Genomic DNA, 18,562 nt, shown 5'->3' with positions numbered 1-18,562 from the left:
TTTAAAACACTGGTGGATATTTTCTACTATTAATGAATGTATCTAGTGTTTCATATATTATTCTTAATACGATACTATTCAATCAAGATATGTTAAGACAACTTGCCTGTCAAACCAGCAGTAATCATTTATATTGTTCCTTTACAACTACATTTGTAGGGTATGTAGGAATTTCCAGGAATATGGATTAGTTTTATCAGGCAGAAAGCATAACCATATAGTTTTAATAGAAGTGCTATTATCACTGCTCATATAAATCAAAGCATAAATGAGGCAGAATCTTGGCTTATTTATTTAAGGTGCAATGTCCATCTGTTATCAGCAGGAAGACAGGAGAGAATATACTCTTAGATGGCACCATAAGTAAATGTAAACTAGTATTTCTTTTTAAAGTATAAATAAAATACCATCCACCAGGGAGCTATTCAAAACTAAGTAAAAACATGTATAGTATTTCCTTAGGAAGGAGACCAAAAGCACCTTAGGAGTATTCTACATTTCTTAAAGCATAATGGCAATTGTTTCACATTAGGCTGTAGCCAGTACATCACCCTACAGGGTAACCCGAGGTCAGTGTTACAGTTCTCTCCAGTACAGGATGGCTGGAATGGTTAGCCTATGTGTTCTATGAACACAAACCAACTGCACTTCAAATCCAACCATTCAGTTGTAGAATGCACACTTTAAACAATTCCAAAGCAAAGAAAGCTGTAAGTGAACCATGCAAAGAAACAGAGGAAAATAATAGAATGGGGAAGACTAAAGATCTCTTCAAGAAAATTAGAGATACCAAGGGAACATTTCATGCAAAGATGGGTACAATAAAGGACAAAAACAGTATGGACCTAACAGAAGCAGAAAATATTAAGAAGAGGTGGCAAGAATATACAGAAGACCTATACAAAAAAGGTATAAATGACCCAGATAACTATGATGGTGTGATTATTCACTAGAGCCAGACATCCTGGAGTGTGAACTCAAGTGGGCCTTAGGAAGCATTACCACAAACAAGGTTAGTGGAGGTGATAGAATTCCAGCTGAGCTATTTCAGTCTTGAAAAATGATTCATGAAAGTCCTGTACTCAATATGCCAGCAAATTTGGAAAACTCAGCAGTGGCCACAGGACTGGAAAAGGTCAGTTTTCATTCCAATCCCAAAGAAGGGCAAGGGCAAAGAATGTTCAAACTACTGCACAATTGCACTCATCTCACATGCTAGCAAAGTAATGCTCAAAATTCTCGAAGCCAGGCTTCAACAGTACATGAACTGTGAACTTCCAGATATTCAAGCTCGATTTACAAAAGGCAGAGGAACCACAGACCAAATTGCCAACATCCGCTGGATCACAGAAGAAGCAAGGGAATTCCAGAAAACATCTACTTTTGCTTCACTGACTAAGCTAAAGCCTTTGACTGAGTGGATCACAACAAACTGTGGAAAATTCTTCAAGAGATGGGAATACCAGGCCACCTTACCTGACTCCGGGGAAATCTGTATGCAGGTCAAGAAGCAACAGTTAGAACTGGACATGGAAGAATGAACTAGTTCCAAATTGGGAAAGGAGTATGTCAAGGCTCTATACTGTCACCCTGCTTATTTAACTTATATGCAGAGTACATCATGAGAAATGCTGGACTGGATGAAGCACAAGCTGGAATCAAGATTGCTGGGAGAACTATCAATAATCTCAGATATGCAGATGACACCATACTTATGGCAGAAAGCGAAGAAGAACTAAAGAGCCTCTTGATGAAAGTGAAAGAGGAGAGTGAAAAAGCTGACTTAAAATTAACATTCAGAAAACTAAGATCATGGCATCTGGTCCCATCAGTTCAGTTCAGTCACTCAGTCGTGTCCGACTCTTTGCGACCCCATGTACCGCAGCATGCCAAGCCTCCCTGTCCATCACCAACTCCCGGAGTTTACCCAAACTCATATCCATCAAGTTGGTCATGCCATCCAGCCATCTCATCCTCTGTAGTCCCCTTCTCCTCCTGCCCCTAATCCTTCCCAGCATCAGGGTCTTTTCCATTGAGTCAGCTCTTCGCATCCAGGTGGCCAAAGTATTGGAGTTTCAGCTTCAACATCAGTCCCTCCAATGAACACCCAGGACTGATCTCCTTTAGGATAGACTGGTTGGATCTCCTTGAAGTCCAAGGGACTCTCAAGAGTCTTCTCCAACACCACAGTTCAAAAGCATCAATTCTTCGGCGCTCAGCTTTCTTTACAGTCCAATTCTCACATCCATACATGACTACTGGAAAAACCATAGCCTTGACTAGACAGACCTTTGTTGGCAAAGTAATGTCTCTGCTTTTTAATATGCTATCTAGGTTGGTCATAACCTTCCTACCAAGGAGTAAGCATCTTTTAATTTCATGGCTGCAATCAACATCTGCAGTGATTTTGGAGCCCAAAAAAATAAAGTATGACACTGTTTCCACTGTTTCCCCATCTATTTCCCAAGAAGTGATGGGACCAGATGCCATCATCTTAGTTTTCTGAATGTTGAGCTTTAAGCCACCTTTTTCACTCTCCTCTTTCACTTTCCTCAAGAGGCTTTTTAGTTCCTCTTCACTTTCTGCCATAAGGGTGGTGTCATCTGCATATCTGAGGTTATTGATATTTCTCCAGGCAATCTTGGTCCCATCACTTCATGGCAAATAGATGGGGAAACAGTGGAAACAGTGAGAGACTTTAATTTTTTTTGGACTCCAAAATCACTGCAGATGGTGACTGCAGTCATGAAATTAAAAGACGTTTGCTCCTTGGAAGAAGAGTTACGGCCAACCTAGACGGCATACTAAAAAGCAGAGACATTACTTTGCCAACAAAGGTCCATCTAGTCAAAGCTATGGTTTTTCCAGTAGTCATGTATGGATGTGAGAGTTGGACTATAAAGAAAGATGAGCCCCAAAGAATTGATGCTTTTGAACTGTGGTGTTGGAGAAGACTCTTGAGAGTCCCTTGGACTGCAAGGAGATCAAACCAGTCAATCCTAAAGGAAATCAGTCCTGAATATTCATTGGAAGGACTGATGTTGAAGCTGAAACTCCAATACTTCGGCCACCTGATATGAAGAACTAACTCATTTGAAAAGCCCCTGATGCTGGGAAACATTGAAGGCGGGAAGGAAGGGGATAACAGAGGACAAGATGGTTGGATGGCATCACCGATTTTATGGACATGAGTTTGAGTAAGCTCCGGGAGCTGGTGATGGACAGGGAAGCCTGGTGTGCTCCAGTCCATGGGGTCGCAAAGAGTTGGACATGACTGAGCGACTGAATTGAGAATAATATTCTCAGGCATACTATCTGAGAAATACAGTTCTAAAATAATTTCATAGTCAAATGCTATATTTCATGGCAAACTTTTTTCCCTAGGCATAGATATAGTCCAACACTTAGGCCTCCTCTCTGATATTAAATATGAGATATTTAATAGGAGCTTCCCTGATAGCTCAGCTGGTAAAGAATCCACCTGCAATGCAGGAGACCCCGGTTCGATTTCTAGGTTGGGAAAATCTGCTGGAGAAGGGATAGGTTACCCACTCCAGTATTCTTGGGCTTCTCTGTAGCTCAGCTGGTAAAGAATCCACCTGCAAGGTGGGAGACCAGGGTTCGATTCCTGGGTTGGGAAGATCCCCTGGAGAAGGGAAAGGCTACCCACTCCAGTATTCTGGCCTGGAGAATTCCATGGACTGTATAGTCCATGGGGTCACAAAGAGTTGGACACAACTGAGTGACTTCACTTTCACTTTTTCTGATATTAAAATCTTTTCAAGAAATTATAAGCTATGATTAAATGCAACTTATTTAAATTCAAGCCATTAAGTGATATTAATCCCAGTAAAATTATTTAAATCTATACTTCAAATTGAGCTACTCATATAATTTTCCATTTCTAATTAAACCAATTAAAAGGGGTTTATTTCTACTGACCTACTTCCTAGAATTTAAAAAACAAACTAGAGAAAAATATCTTCTGACATGGGGATGCTTCCAGAGCTTCATTAAAACAATTTAAAATTCCATGGGTACAATTTTTATTTACTAGTTTGCTTATGGTTCAATAGTACAGTATAAGAAAGGACTAGAAGAGGATTATAGATAAAATTTAATAAAAGCAGAGTTTTTAAGAAGCAGTGGTGCTTCATTGATGCTTTTCTGCTTTGACGATAGCAAACTAGCAAAGCCCTGATAGAGAGAGACAGTATTAAGATTTACTTTACCCAAGCCTGCATTAAAGCTGATTAAAAGGTTCCACTGAAATAGCAAAATTCCCATATCTCTAATGTGCTTCAGTATAAAATTTAATTTTAAGTTACAGAGTCCTAGGAGAAAGACTTAAGACTAATTTTATATCAATTTTAACCATAGAATTTAGCCTCTGAGCCATTGGCTACTTATTCTGCATCCTAAGTCCCAAAGCAGTTCCAGGAGGGCACATTTCCTACTCCAGGGCAGCCCTTGTGTTCAATAATCTAGGGACAGATTATCTATGAAGAGCAAACCATGTTATAATGCCATATTTCCCAAACAACAAAAGAATAGCTAATACAGTGATCAAACGCCATCCTGCCATCTTTGTTGTTGTTATTGTTCAGTCACTAAGTTGTGTCCGACTCTGCAACCTCATGGACTGCAGAACACCAGGCCTCCATGTCCTCTACTATCTCCAGGAGTTTGCTCAAGTTCATGTCCGTTAAGTCAGTGACACTATCTAACCATCTCATCTTCTCCCACCCTTTTCTCATTTTGCCTTCAATCTTTCCCAGCATCAGGGTCTTTTTCAATGAGTTGGCTTTTCACATCAGGTGGCCAAAGTGTTGGAGCTTCAGCTTTAGCATCAGTCCTTCCAATGAATATTTAGGGTTGATCTCCTTCAGGATTGACTGATTTGATCTCCCTGCAGTCCAAGGGCCTCTCAAGAGTCTTCTCCAGCACTGCAATTCGAAAGCATCAATTCTTCGGTGCTCAGCCTTTTCTATGGTCCGACTCTCACACCCATACATGACTCTTGGAAAGACCATAGCTTTGACTATACAGACTTTTGTTAGCAAAGTGATGTCTTTGCTTTTTAATACGCTGTTTAGGTTTGTCACAGCTTTCTTTACAAGAAGAAAGCGTCTTCTAATTTCATTGCATAATCACTGTCCGCAGTGATTTTGGAGCCCAAGAAAAGAAAATCTGTCACTGCGTCTACTTTTTCCCCTTCTATTTGCCATGAAGTGATGGGACTGGATGCCATGATCTTTGTTTTTTGAATGTTGAGTTTTAGGCCAGCTTTTTCACTCTCCTCTTTCACTCTTATCAAGAGGCTCTTTAGTTTCTTTTCACTTTCTGCCATTAGAGTGGTGTCATCTGCGTATCTGAGGTTGTTAATGTTTCTCCTGACATCTTTATGAATACCCAAGTTTCAAATTACTTGTTAATCTATAACATTTCCCTACTCCAACTTTAAACCCACATTATTTTAAGTTCCTTACTTCCTGATAAGCCCACTAATTATAAAGTTACTTCATTTCTTTTAAGAATCAGGAAGCTCACATGTGGTATGGACATTCAATACTGATTTTCAGTTTTTGGAAACTACTGGATATAGCCTTTGAAACTGTGTCACCTTGGAATAAAAGTATGGACTTTACTTCAATATAATGTATCAGTTGGTTTGTTAGTTGTGATGAAGATCTCATACTCTTACCAGAGGTTAACAACAGGGAAAGTGGGTACTATGGGTTTAGAGGAACACTGTCCTGTATATCTAAAATGCACTGTCCTGTATATCTAAAAGCATTCTAAAGTTAAAAAGTTTATTTAAAAAAGCCTAGGTCACCAGAAATTTCCTCCTCATACAACAGGTATAGTCTCATTTTGAATGGAGTCAAAGGAAGATCCTTAATTCTGAGACTGTCACTCTAAAAAAAGTTAGGTGGTAATTTGATAAGAAAATTACTATAACGTTAGCATAGTTAGTAGGCATATTTCAACAATCAATAAGGTATCTTTATTACCTAACAACAATAAGGCAAATGGTATCTTGAAAAGCTGGATGGCAGACAGCCCTGTCTTTTAATTTAATCACTACATAGTCATGAAACTCAAATTATATACACAGCATTGTGGTATTTACTTGCAAATGCAATGGAAGAGTGCCCCCTATTCCCACGCATTCACCATCAAGTTAGGGATACAACAGGGCCAGGATGCTTAGAATGATGATATTATGTCTCTCCTTCCCATGAGCACACAGACTCTGATGGACACTTCTGGAAAGACATAACAGATGACAGCATGAGGTGTATGAATACTGTGGCTAACAACACCTTTGAATAAAAAGTACAGTCTTTTACTCAATGTTTTCCTAAAAGTGATATCAAAATGGCTTTGTTGTTGTTGTTCATTTATTCATTCAGCATACACAGCTACTATGTGCCAGGCGTTGTTGTAAGTGCTGAATACACAGCAATGAATAAAACAAACATTCAACTCTAATGGAGACAGACAATATATAATGTAGATGGTGACAGGTACTGTGAAGAAAAATAAATTCAGAGTAGGCGAGAGAGCTGATGAAGATACTGTGGTCATGTGGATGCTATTTCATACAGGGTACTCAGGGGAAGCATTTCTGATAAGCATTTCTGATATTTGAGCAGATATAAGAATTAAGAGAGTGATGTAATTTATTTTCTTTCTTCTTTCCTTCTTTCTTTTCTTCCTTCCTCCCCTCTCTCCCTTCTTCCCCCATCCAACCCAGGGAAATTTTTTCCAAATAGAGGGGACAATAAGTGCCAAGGCTCACTGACACTTCAGAAAAGGTAAAATAACAGTAAAAACTATAGCTAACATTGACTACATACTTGTTGCATTTAGTCGCTAAGTCATGTTTGACTCTTTTGCGCCCCATGGACTACAGCCCTGCAGGCTCCTCTGTCCATGGGATTTCCCAGGCAAGAATACTGGAGTGGGTTGCCATTTCCTTCTTCAGGGGATCTTCCTGACTCAGGGATCAAACCTGCATCTCCTGTATCAGCAGGTGGATTCTCTACCATTGAGCCAAATGCTGATATTAAGTACTCATGGTACATTAAAGAAAACCGACAACTCTTTCATGCTTCCCATGAAGAGGTAGGTAGGATCTATTTCCCTCTTCTCTTGAATCTGAGCTGGCCTTGTGACTAGCTCATGCTCAAAGTTCTGCCTCATGAATAACTCAGTAGCTTGTAGTTGTTATTTTTATTTTTTTTTGGTCTAGCTCCTCTATTCAGATCTTCTTAGAGCAGGGTCACTAGTCTGTGAGAATGTGAGTATGTGTGTGTGTGTGTGTGTGTGTATGTGTTTAATTTCCAATGACAGGTACATAAGTATATACGAATTAAAAGTGGCTTGACTGGCTTACTACACACATGTCCTTGGACAAGGAAGATTATACAGTAGGGGTTCTTAACCTTGGCACTACTGACATTATGGGGTCAAATACTCTATGTAGTGAGGGGCTGTCCTGTGCCCTGCAGGATGTTCAACGTTCATCTCTTATCTCTACCCACTAGATACAGGGAGAATCCCCCTCAATTCCCAGTAGTGACAACCCAAAATATCACTGGACATTGCCAAATATCAACTTGGGGGCAAAATCACCCATTGCTGAGAGCCAATCGTTGAGAACAAGTTTCCTTATAGAGTCACAACAGGTTGTTATTACCATCCAGTTATTTTTTAAGCAGTGAAAGGAAAGTGTTAGTCAGTCGTGTCTGACTCTTTTCTGACCCCATGGACTGTAGTCCACCAGGCTCCTCTGTCCATGGGATTTTCCAGGCAAGAATACTGGAGTGGGCTGCCATTCCCTACTTCAGGGGATCTTCCCAACCCAGGGATCAAACCCAGGTCTCCTGCATTGCAGGCGAATTCTTTACCAGTTGAGCCACCAGGGAAGCCAACTCCTACCAAACATACATTTTCCAACTAAATGTCAGCAACTTAGTTTCAAACTTAGAAATCTGGCTTGAACCTTAAATTTTTCAACCGCTTGAAAATGTTTAATGGCCACTAGCTTCAGAACAGTTTTGAAATTTAGCCTTCTTGAAACTTCAAGTTTTAATGGAGTGTACTGCCAAACTTCTCATGTAAGTAGACTTCCATTATTACCAGGTACCTGTTGTTGGAAAGCCCTATAGTTTAATCCCAGTACCTAGAAATATAAAAACTGACCTAGAAATAAATGATACCTGATTATCAATTTGTCTGTACGCTCTGTATTATGAGGACCTCTTTTTCTTAAGTAAGGTCATTTGTTTATAAGAGTCATTCTGCAACCACAGAGTTATTTTCCTCACTTAATTTGAATAGTAAGTAAACTGAACATTTTCTACTTCATGCTCTATTTTGCAGTTACTGCTTTATCTAAAAAAGAAAGTAGCTGATATTTATCAACTATCCGGAGCCAAACCCTCTAGAAAGAACATCAGATTCTCTGTTGCTGTCTCTTCCCCATCTCTAACCACTGTTTTGGTAGATAAATGAGGGACTGTGAAAAGCTTAAGATCACCTCACATATGACTGAGCCTCAAATGTTTAGAGACAATATGGGCAGAATACTGATTAAGAAGATTGACTTAACCTCCCCAATCAGTCAAACCTAAAATCCTATCTAGAATCTACAATATGAGCTGTATGACCTTGGGCAAGGAACCTAATCTCTGAGCCTGACTCTTGTTCAGTAAAATATGTACTGCTGGCCTGCTTGGATTATTGGTCAGATTAAACAAGATAATGGATATAAAGCACTAGATATCAGGTTGTTGGGGGGATACTCACTAAAATAACAGCCATGAGTTGCCAGTTCATGAGAAGATACGTCTACAAGTGACTGACAAAAATACATACCACCTAGAGATCTAAAATTTAGAGCCACATGCAGCATCAGGGCTAAACTTTGGAATGTCTACTTTGGGGTGGGGAAGTTGAGTGTATTGTTGGTTGTAAATGGGACAGCTGCGTTATATAAGGTGGTAACTCCTTTGAAATTTAATATATTGAAAAAGAAAATGTATGTATGTGTGTGTGCTGGCTGACCAAAGGACAGGATGTAAAAAACATCTGTTTCCATCTGTTTGGTACCATCTCTCAACTGGGGAGTGCCCCTCTTCCTTCCCAGATATTTCCAGTGGAGCTATATCGGTCACAGTGTATACTCTTCTGTGGAAGGGTGAAGAGATGATGTAGGCATGGCTGTGACTCAAGGCTGGTCTAACAGAGTGCATCACTCTTCAGTCACAGAGCTTGGTCTAAAGGGTGAACATATAACCTGAGCAAGACCAGAATTCCTCCATGAAATCTGTAATACACATGGAGAAGGCTGCACCTCTTTCTGGATTGCTGTTTGTGAGAATGATATGACCCTAGAGCTGCTGGCAACCATCTTTATGTGGTAAGAACTTTCCTGAAGAAAGCATTTTGATTACATCATTTGAACTTCTATGTCTAGCTATGTCTGAAGCCACAAACTATTCCGAGGAATTCCCATATGTAAAGCAAATAAACTATCCTTTCTCTTCAGCTAATTCTGCCCCTTGCAACTAAATGAGTCCTTTCTAACACAGCCCATTCAATCAAGCTGATTTACTGCTTGATAAATTCATTCATTAATTCACTGAATGCCTACTATCACTGGTTACCTGTACCAATGTTTACTTGAAAAAGACATTGGCCTAAGTTTTAAAGTTTTTCTCGATTCTAAAACAAAGGAGAATATTCACCATTAGCAGAGAAGACAAAATGCGGAAAAACAGATATGAATAAATGAAAAGTTTAGGTGACTGAGTTGCTATTCAGATACCACCAATCTCTAGGAGCACTACATAGAGCAAGTGCTTTATGGGTATAATGCATACATTCAGTTAAGGCAAACCAAGTATACAGGACAATTAATTCATAATAATAATTTTCAGCAACAAAAGAATATCTCATCTTGAATACTAATTTGTGGGTAAATAGTCCTCTCTTATTAGAGACCACTATGTGTTTTTAAAGAGCCTCTTGATGAAAGTGAAAGAGGAGAGTGAAAAAGCTGGCTTAAAACTCAACATTCAAAAAAATAAGATCATGGCATCCAGTCCCATCACTTCATGGCAAATAGATGGGGAAACAATGGAAACAGGGACAGACTTTACTTTCTTGGGCTTCAGAATCACTGCAGTTGGTGACTGCAACCATGAAATTAGAAGACATTTGCTCCTTGGAAGAAAAGCTATGACCAGCCTAGATAGCATATTAAAAAGCAGAGACATTACTTTGCCAACAAAGGTCCATCTATTCAAAGCTATGGTTTTTCCAGCAGTCACGTATGGATGTGAGAGTTGGACCATAAAGAAAGCTAAGCGCCAAAGAATTGACGCTTTTGAACTGTGGTGTTGGAGACTCTTGAGAGTCCTTTGACTGCAAGGAAATCCAACCAGTCAATACTAAAGGAAATCAATCCTTAATATTCATTGGAAGGACTGATGCTGAAGCTGAAGGTCCAAAACTTTGGCCACCTGATGCAAAGAACTGACTCATTGGAAAAGATCCTAACGTTGGGAAAGATTGAAGACCGGAGAAGGGAATGACAGAGGATGAGATGGTTGGATGGCATCACTAAATCAATGGACTTGAGTTTGAGCAAGCTCCAGGAGATGGTGAAGGACAGGGAAGTCTGGCTTGCTGCAGTCCATGGGGTCGCAAAGAGTCAGACATGACTTAGCAACTGAAGAACGAAAACAACATACTATATAAGTAAGTGTATGAAATGCAGTTACTGTAATATACAGTTATTGTATGTAAAGTGTGAAAATATACAAACACATGTATGTATCTATTTTAAAATGTAAGTATACGTATTTCTTGTTTAGTTACTAAGTTGTATTCAACTTTTTGTGACCCCATGAACTGTAGCCCGCCAGGCTCCTCTGTCCATGGGACTTTCTCGGGCAAGAATACCAGCGTGGGTTGTCATTTCCTTCTCCAGGGATCTTCCTGGCCCAGAATCAAACCCACATCTTTTGCTTCTCCTGCTTGGCAGGCTGATTCTTTATCACTGAGCCACCTGGGAAACCATATTATTTTTACATAAATAGCATGTGTATGTAAATATGTATGTATAATACAAGCAATAACTACACTTGAAAATATTTATTGAACCAATAGAAAGTTTAGGTTAGGAAAGAAGCAATATAATGTGCTGCTTAAGCTTGGACCATGGAGCCTGACTGCTCCAATTTGGATGCCAGCCCTGACACCTGCCAGTGCCCCTGGGCAAGACTCTTTACTTCCTCGTGTCAATTTTTCTCACTTCTGAAATGGAACTGTTGTGGACATTATTAATTGAGTTACTCATTTACTACCAGGTAACATTCCTGATTTCCTATTATAGAAAACAAGTGGAAGAATTGCTTTTTGGTAATATGTGTTGGTCATTCTCTATTCTGTCATTAATTATATCTTGAGTTCTACAAAAACCAGTATTTCTCTCCTATTAGTAGCTAATAGATTATTTCATTTTTGTATTTAACCAATGAGATTTGCTGTATCTTGGGACTGGGAATGGAAAAGAACCTTCCAATTGAAGTAGATGTGAATTGGTGCCAAGTACCGCTTATCATACTTTACTGAATAAAATTATATGGCTAGTCTTTGGCTACAGAAAAGGGAGAATATAGGAAAGACAGGCAAAGAAGCCTTGGATTGCAATAAGGAAAAAAATAAGTAAAATCATGTACTCATAAGCTGCAGTTAGCAAAGTAAATTACTGCAACCAGCATGAGTTTGTAGTAAGAAGCATAAAAATGTTCATACCCTTCGATCCAATAAGCTAACTTGAAAAATGTATAAGAAGGAAATAATTGAACCAAAGCACCACACCTGATCAAAAGCACTCAAGGAACCATTATCTATCAGAGTAAAAACTGGAAAAAAAAAATCTAAATAGTCTAATAACAGCAATGGATTAGTAAATTATGGTATATTTAAAGTAGTATCAATAATAAAAAACTGCATTTACTGAGCACAATCCCCTCAAATCACAAATACCAACTATAGCTGAAAATTACCCTGTTTCATTACATATATAGTTCTGTTTATAGAACAGAACTTTCAGGAATAAAGAACTTAAAAAAAAACAGTCTCTAAGTCCAAGAGGTGGGAGAGGGGGGTGAAAAAAAAAGATGACAAGTATCACAAGCAGTCAGTCAATGAACAATCATTATCCAGCTGGATTTGAGGTCTGAAGCACTTCATTAAAGTTTACAACTTTTTGTCTCTCATACCATTTCTAAACTCTGGCCTTTAGAGACTTTATAATCTCTTTGAAGTGTTGAAATTAACAGAGTAGAAACAATAGAGAGAAATACAATTGTATTTTAAGTTAAATGCTAAACTGGGCTGTAAAATAAAGATTGTGTGATTTGAGAAAAGGCTGAGAACTGAGGGAAGTGCAGCATTCAGGCCAATTTCATGGAGGGAGGGGAAATGATTTGTATGCAGTGGAGACAAGAAAGAATTAAGGGTGGAGAACAACCCAGTTAAGACCCTGGGTGGGGAGGGGAGGTAGGAGACAAGCCTGGGCTTCCTGCAAGGCCTGATGGATGAAACCAGGTGGCCAGGGAACACTCATCCTAAGACACTTTCTTCAGTACCCTGAGGGGCTTCTGAGTCATGGGACCATCACACAGTGGGTGGTTTTTTTCAAAGCTGTGCTCTAGCTCTGGCAGTGGTTTTGCACTCTGCGGTATTCAGAACCCTAGGCTTTTGAATTTCTCCTTCTTTGGCATTATGTTTTGCTATGACCATACTCATTTTTTTTTTCCGTGTTTTTTCAACAAAAAGCTTTATTTGGGAAGTTTTAAATATATACAGAAGTAAACTGAATAGTATAACGACACCCCTACTCATTTTATTCACTCAATTACAGAGGCAAAGCAAAGGACAATGGGAACAGCGATATTCGGGGAAATGAAACTCCCACTTTTTAAAAAACACATGAGATTAAAAACACATTTCTGCAAAGCAGCATTCTGGTACACACTCCCTCAGCGGAACAGTTATAAGCATAATTTTTTAAATCAATAATTACAATGGCTTCCCTCTGGAGTTCATAAAAGAAGTAATGCGGATCTTTAGAGTTATTTTAAATATTTTTAAAAGTCTAATAAAATTGGCATATGTACCCATGGTGATATCTCAAGGGAAATTAAAAGATCATTCACTTAAGTAACTTTATTATTAGGTTGGTACAAAAGTAATTGTGGTTTCGAACAGGGAATTTTAAATCTTTGTAACTAGGCTCAAACACATCTTTATTAATCAAAATAGGAACGATTACAAACAACGCATTTTTTTGCCAAGGAGAAATAGGTTTGTTCATTCCTGAAGCATAAAAATCCATACTTCAGGATTCAATGAACTCTTAGAAAGCATTTTCTGCCTCCTGCTAGTTATGGAGGCGTTATCCCTGCAAAAAGTTGTCAAGATGCTTGAAGAAGTGGTATCAATTGGCGAGAGGTCAGGTGAATATGGTAGATGAGGCAAAACTTTGTAGCCCAATTCGTTCAACTTTAGAAGTGTTGGTCGTGTGATGTGTGGTTCAGCACTGTCATGCAGAAGAATCGGGTCCTTTTTTTTGACCAATGCCGGCTGCAGGTGCTGCAGTTTTCAGTGCATCACACCAATTTGCTGAGCATGTTTCTCAGATGTGACAGTTTCACCGGGATTCAGAAAGCTGTAGTGGATCAGACCGGCAGCAGATTACCAAACAGAGACCATGACCGTTTTTGGGTGCAAGTTTGGCTTTGGGAAGTGCTTTGGAGCTTCTACTTGGCCTAACCACTGAGCTGGTGGTTGCCAGTTGTCATATAAAAGCCACTTTTGCACATCACAATTCAATCAAGAAATGGTTTGTTGTTTCATAGAATAAGAGACAACACTCCAAAACGACTTGTTTTTTTTGGTCAGGTCACGAGGCACTACTTATGGAGCTTTTTCATCTTTCCAATTTGCTTCAAATGCCGAATGACTGTAGGATAGTCGACGTTGAATTCTTTGGCAGCTTCTCATGTAGTTGTAAGAGGATCAGCTTCAGTGACAGCTCTCAGTTGGTTGTTGTTACTTTCCAATGGCTGCCCGTTGTGCTCCTCATCTTCAAGGCTCTCATCTCCTTTGCAAAACTTCTTGAACCACCACCACTGCATTGTACATCCGTTAGCAGTTCCTGGGCCAAATGTGTTGTTGATGTTGTGAGTTGTCTCTGCTGCTTTACAATCCAGTTTGAAGCTGAATTAAAAAACTGCTCGATTTTGTTTTTTGTCTAACATCATTTCTACAGTCTAATAGAATACAAACAGCAAGCAATAAGTCATTAGCAAAAAAACATAAAGCAAGAAATGTGCATTCAAATGATGTATAACATAACCACATGTATTTAAGAATCTATTCCAATATCATATGGCAAAGTTCAACAGTGCAAAACCACAATTACTTTTGCATTAACCTAATATCATTTTAAGTGCTTATTTTGACAGCACAATTAGTTTTACCTGCCAGATTAAAAAAAAAAAAGAAAAGAAATGACTGAAATTTATTTTGATAAGACAGTTTTTCCAAACCTAAAGCCCAGGAAGGTGGGAGAGAGGAAGGATAACAATCCTCAATGGCTGAAACACTGGGATAGATTTAGTCATTATACATACATATAAAAAATAAACTTAGTAAGAAAAAAAAAAAAACCTTCCTTCTGTCTAGTCTCATTCTAGTCATGTTACCTCCTCTGTCATACCTCCTCACTGTGTTCTAATCTAGATTTCCAAATATCTTGTCTCATTCTTTAAATCTATCACCTCCGCAAAGCTGCCAGAGTGAAACTTATTAAACTGTACTTGCATATCACACCCAGCTCACATACTTCAGAGCTACAGCAACTCCACAGGACAGTATCTGAACTCTGAGGCACAGCCATCTTCCATCATCAGGTCCCCCCCTCCCCCAGTGTGACCACTCAAGTTTTATACTGTCAAAATTCTTCTCCTTATGGTTCCCTGAGCAAGTCTTGCTCTCTTATTTCCATACTTTTGACCACAGTGTTTCCTTGCCTATTATTTCACCCACCTCCAAAAGAACAACAGCAAAGCATTTTTGTTCTCTCTGGAAAACTCAAGACACGGTCTGCGAAGCACGTCTCCACATCAGCAGGCAGCTGAGGAGTGTTTCTCCTGCATTCCTAATCACCTTTCTACTTGCTGGCGAGTTTGTCTCCCCAAAGGGTACTGGGAGAATCTGCTAGCATCTCTATGCTTCTAATGCCTACAGTAGTCCGGGGTCTGTAACAGGCACCCAGGAAAGGCACCCTTCCCTGGTGGCTCAGACAGTAAAGAATCTGCCTGCAATGCAAGAGACTCAAGTTCGATCCCTGGGTCAGGAAGATCCCCTGGAGAAGGGAATGGCAACCCACTCCAGTATTCTTGCCTGGAGAATCCCATGGACAGAGGAGCCTGGTGGGTTACAGTCCGTGGGGTCGCAAAGAGTTGGAGACGATTGAGCAACGAACACTATTACTACTACTAAGGTGTGTTGAATAAATTATTTAGAAATTCACCAAAAATGTGAATGAATTCCCTAGCAATTAAGATTAAAATTAGGTTCTTTAAGAGGAACCCACCCCAGCAAAGGGTGTCAGTACTGGTTACAGCTTCTTGAATATTTTCTCTATGTTAATTATAGGTGAAAGGGGGCACCTTTTTTCTCTTGTCTTTAAATTTAGGGGACAAACATAATGTCAGTACTGTCAACAAAGTAGTTTTGGGGAAAGTCTCCATGTGTATCAGGGTAAGCCAACTCGTGTGAAAAACATATATAAAGATACATCGGTTGGCATGCACTAAGTTGCAAGTATCCAAGATACCTAAATTGAACTTGGACTCTGGAGCCACACTGCCTGGGTTGGACTATTCATTAGCTGTATGATCTTGGACTAGTCCCTTCACCTCTTTACATCTCAGCTTCCATATCTGTAGAATAGAAATAATAACTGTATCTACTTTAAAGGATGCTATAAGGCATATGGCAGGCCCTATATGAGAGTTAACTACTGGTAATTAAACTAGTTAAATGACATAAGAGGAATTTATAAAGACTAAAGTAACTTAAAGCTTAGAAGTAGGAAGGGTAAGCTTGTAGGTGGTTTGATATGGTAGCTTGATATGTCATCCAGGGCCTAGTTTTTTCTTGGTACCTTGGAATAACTCCACTTTAAGGCTGGCATCTCTCAGAGCAGCTTAATCAACCAGAATGCAGAGGCAAACAAGAGTACTGATACTCAATCTGACTGGATGTCTTGGGTTACAAGCTCTCTATCACTGGACAAAGGGGCATGGACTCTGCAGATTAGCTGAGGCCTCCCAAGGCCCACCTCCAGAGCCAGAGGTGGGGGCAACTGCCCCTGAAGTGCGTGGACATCAAAACAAAAACATGGGTACCTTTGGGAAGTTGGGAGATGAGGGGAGACGCTAGATAAGCAACCAACAAGAAGAAAAAAAGGCAATGGTGAAAATTCATGAATTTCAAACCACATAAACTTTATTTTTTCATAGTCATAGTCATCTGTATTCAAAAGTCGTATCAGGTTTAGCAACCAGGCGCAAAAATTCCTTTCAACCAAGATGAATTTTTAGCATGACACAGCCAACAAAAAGTGCTGTTCTCAGGGAAAATCCCCCAACTTAGAAGCATCTGCTTCTAATTTCCACAATGAAATCTTTGATTCCTTCATTCATGGGACTTGCACTCAATTCCCTCTGACACAGGAACTGCAGTTTTCTAGATAATAATTTTGCTGTGAAATTCTCATTATCTGGTTGAGATGTTTAAAGAATGAATGAAGTGTTTGGGAAGTTGCTAGCTTTCTTAAAACCTTGCAAAATGATTTTATATGTCATGAAATGGTCCTTAATAACAAGAATGAAATAAACATGCAAACTGGAAATGTAAAAGTCCATTGGCAGAATAGGAAAATAAAAAATACAGTACACAAAAACAATTCAGCAGCAAACAATGAACTACAGCTATACATTAGCAAGTATGAATCCCCAAAACAGTGTTGAACAAAAAAAGCCAACTTGCAAAAGACTATATATGCTATTATACTTTCCTATGAAGAGAAAGTTCAAAAACAGACAACCAATGATTTATTTAGGAATACGTGTTGTGTGTGTGTTTGTGTGTTAAGATTGTAAAGAAAGGCAAAGAAACAATTAACTTTAAAATTGCAATAGTGGTCCTGAGGGATGGAAGAGGCTGGGGTAGGGAATGTCTTCAGAAATGGGCAGGGACTGCAAAGGTGCTACAGAAAGTCTTTTTCTTAAGCTTAGAAGTAAATACAATTGTGTTCTTTCATAACTATTACTGCTTAAAATGCACAGAGACCTTATAAACACTTTACTATGTACATTTCACAATTTATCAAAGTTAAATAAAGTCAGAGGTACTGGGAAGGATTGGGGGCAGGAGGAGGAGGGGATGACAGAGGATGAGATGGTTGGATGGCATCACCGACTCGATGGACATGGGTTTGGGTAAACTCCAGAAGTTGGTGATGGACAGGGAGGCCTGGCGTGCTGCAATTCACGGGGTCGCAAAGAGTCAGACACGACTGAGCAACTGAACTGAACTGATGTTAAAATGCTGTGAATAAACACATACTACTGATTAAACTTTAAAAAGATATGTAACAACAAGTTATACAAAAGTTAAGTCAGAACTCAGGTAGTCACCAACCAACAATGCATCCTGAAAGGAATTTAGGATGAAAAAACAGGAGGCATTCCATGTTTCAGATAAACAAACTCATAGAGAGTTAGATGCATATCTTGGGAAGAATTTCAATGACCCCAGATTCTTGTATCTTCTCAGAAAGGCATTAGAATCATTAACTTGTGATGTCTGTTCTTTGTGATTAGTAGTAATCTTTTACCAAGATGTATGCTTGACTATCTGTATTTCCTAGCCCCCAAATTCATATATACTGGCTCCTCTCCTGCCTCTTCAGAACAGTTTCCTCAGAGCTACTGAATGGCTATTTCCTGGGCTATACAGTTCTCAGTGAGAATAAAACTTAAACTGACAAACTCACAACTCTCACGTTGTGTGTTTTTACAACAGCAGTGGATTGTGCATGGACTTCTACTACTAAATGAAAAAGTAATGCAATAAAGTGTAATCAAATGAAAATCTTACCAATGAATCAGATCTTAAAGACGGCCTAGTTCAATTCCTTAATTTTACAGGTTAAAAAACTGACACTTCAAGAGAATGACTGGGCCAAGATGATAACAGGCAGGGTTAGGCAGCTGGTGTGCTTTTCCTTCCAGAGTATTTCTTCTCTAAATTCTAGCAAAAACTCTCATGGAGAAGAAACAATTTAAACTAGTCTCTTTTCAGAGAGCTCATATTTTATACATTTGAGTAAAAAGTTTAGAAACATACTAAAATGATTCACTAAAGTAAACATATACAAATGCTAGCAAAACCTACCTTTCAT

General features: G+C 39.1%; 1 protein-coding gene across 41 annotated transcripts in view; it reads right to left on the bottom strand.

Moving 5' to 3' along the window:
* The window catches only part of FRMD6 (FERM domain containing 6), a 384,502-nt gene that overhangs the window by 43,124 nt on the left and 322,816 nt on the right, over positions 1-18,562 (bottom strand). The window lies entirely within an intron of this gene.

Source organism: Giraffa tippelskirchi, chromosome 7, assembly GCF_054371585.1.
Source record: "Giraffa tippelskirchi isolate mGirTip1 chromosome 7, T2T-mGirTip1v1.2.pri, whole genome shotgun sequence".
NCBI classification, from domain to species: Eukaryota; Metazoa; Chordata; class Mammalia; order Artiodactyla; family Giraffidae; genus Giraffa; species Giraffa tippelskirchi.
This window is presented reverse-complemented; position numbering and strand designations above follow the sequence as displayed.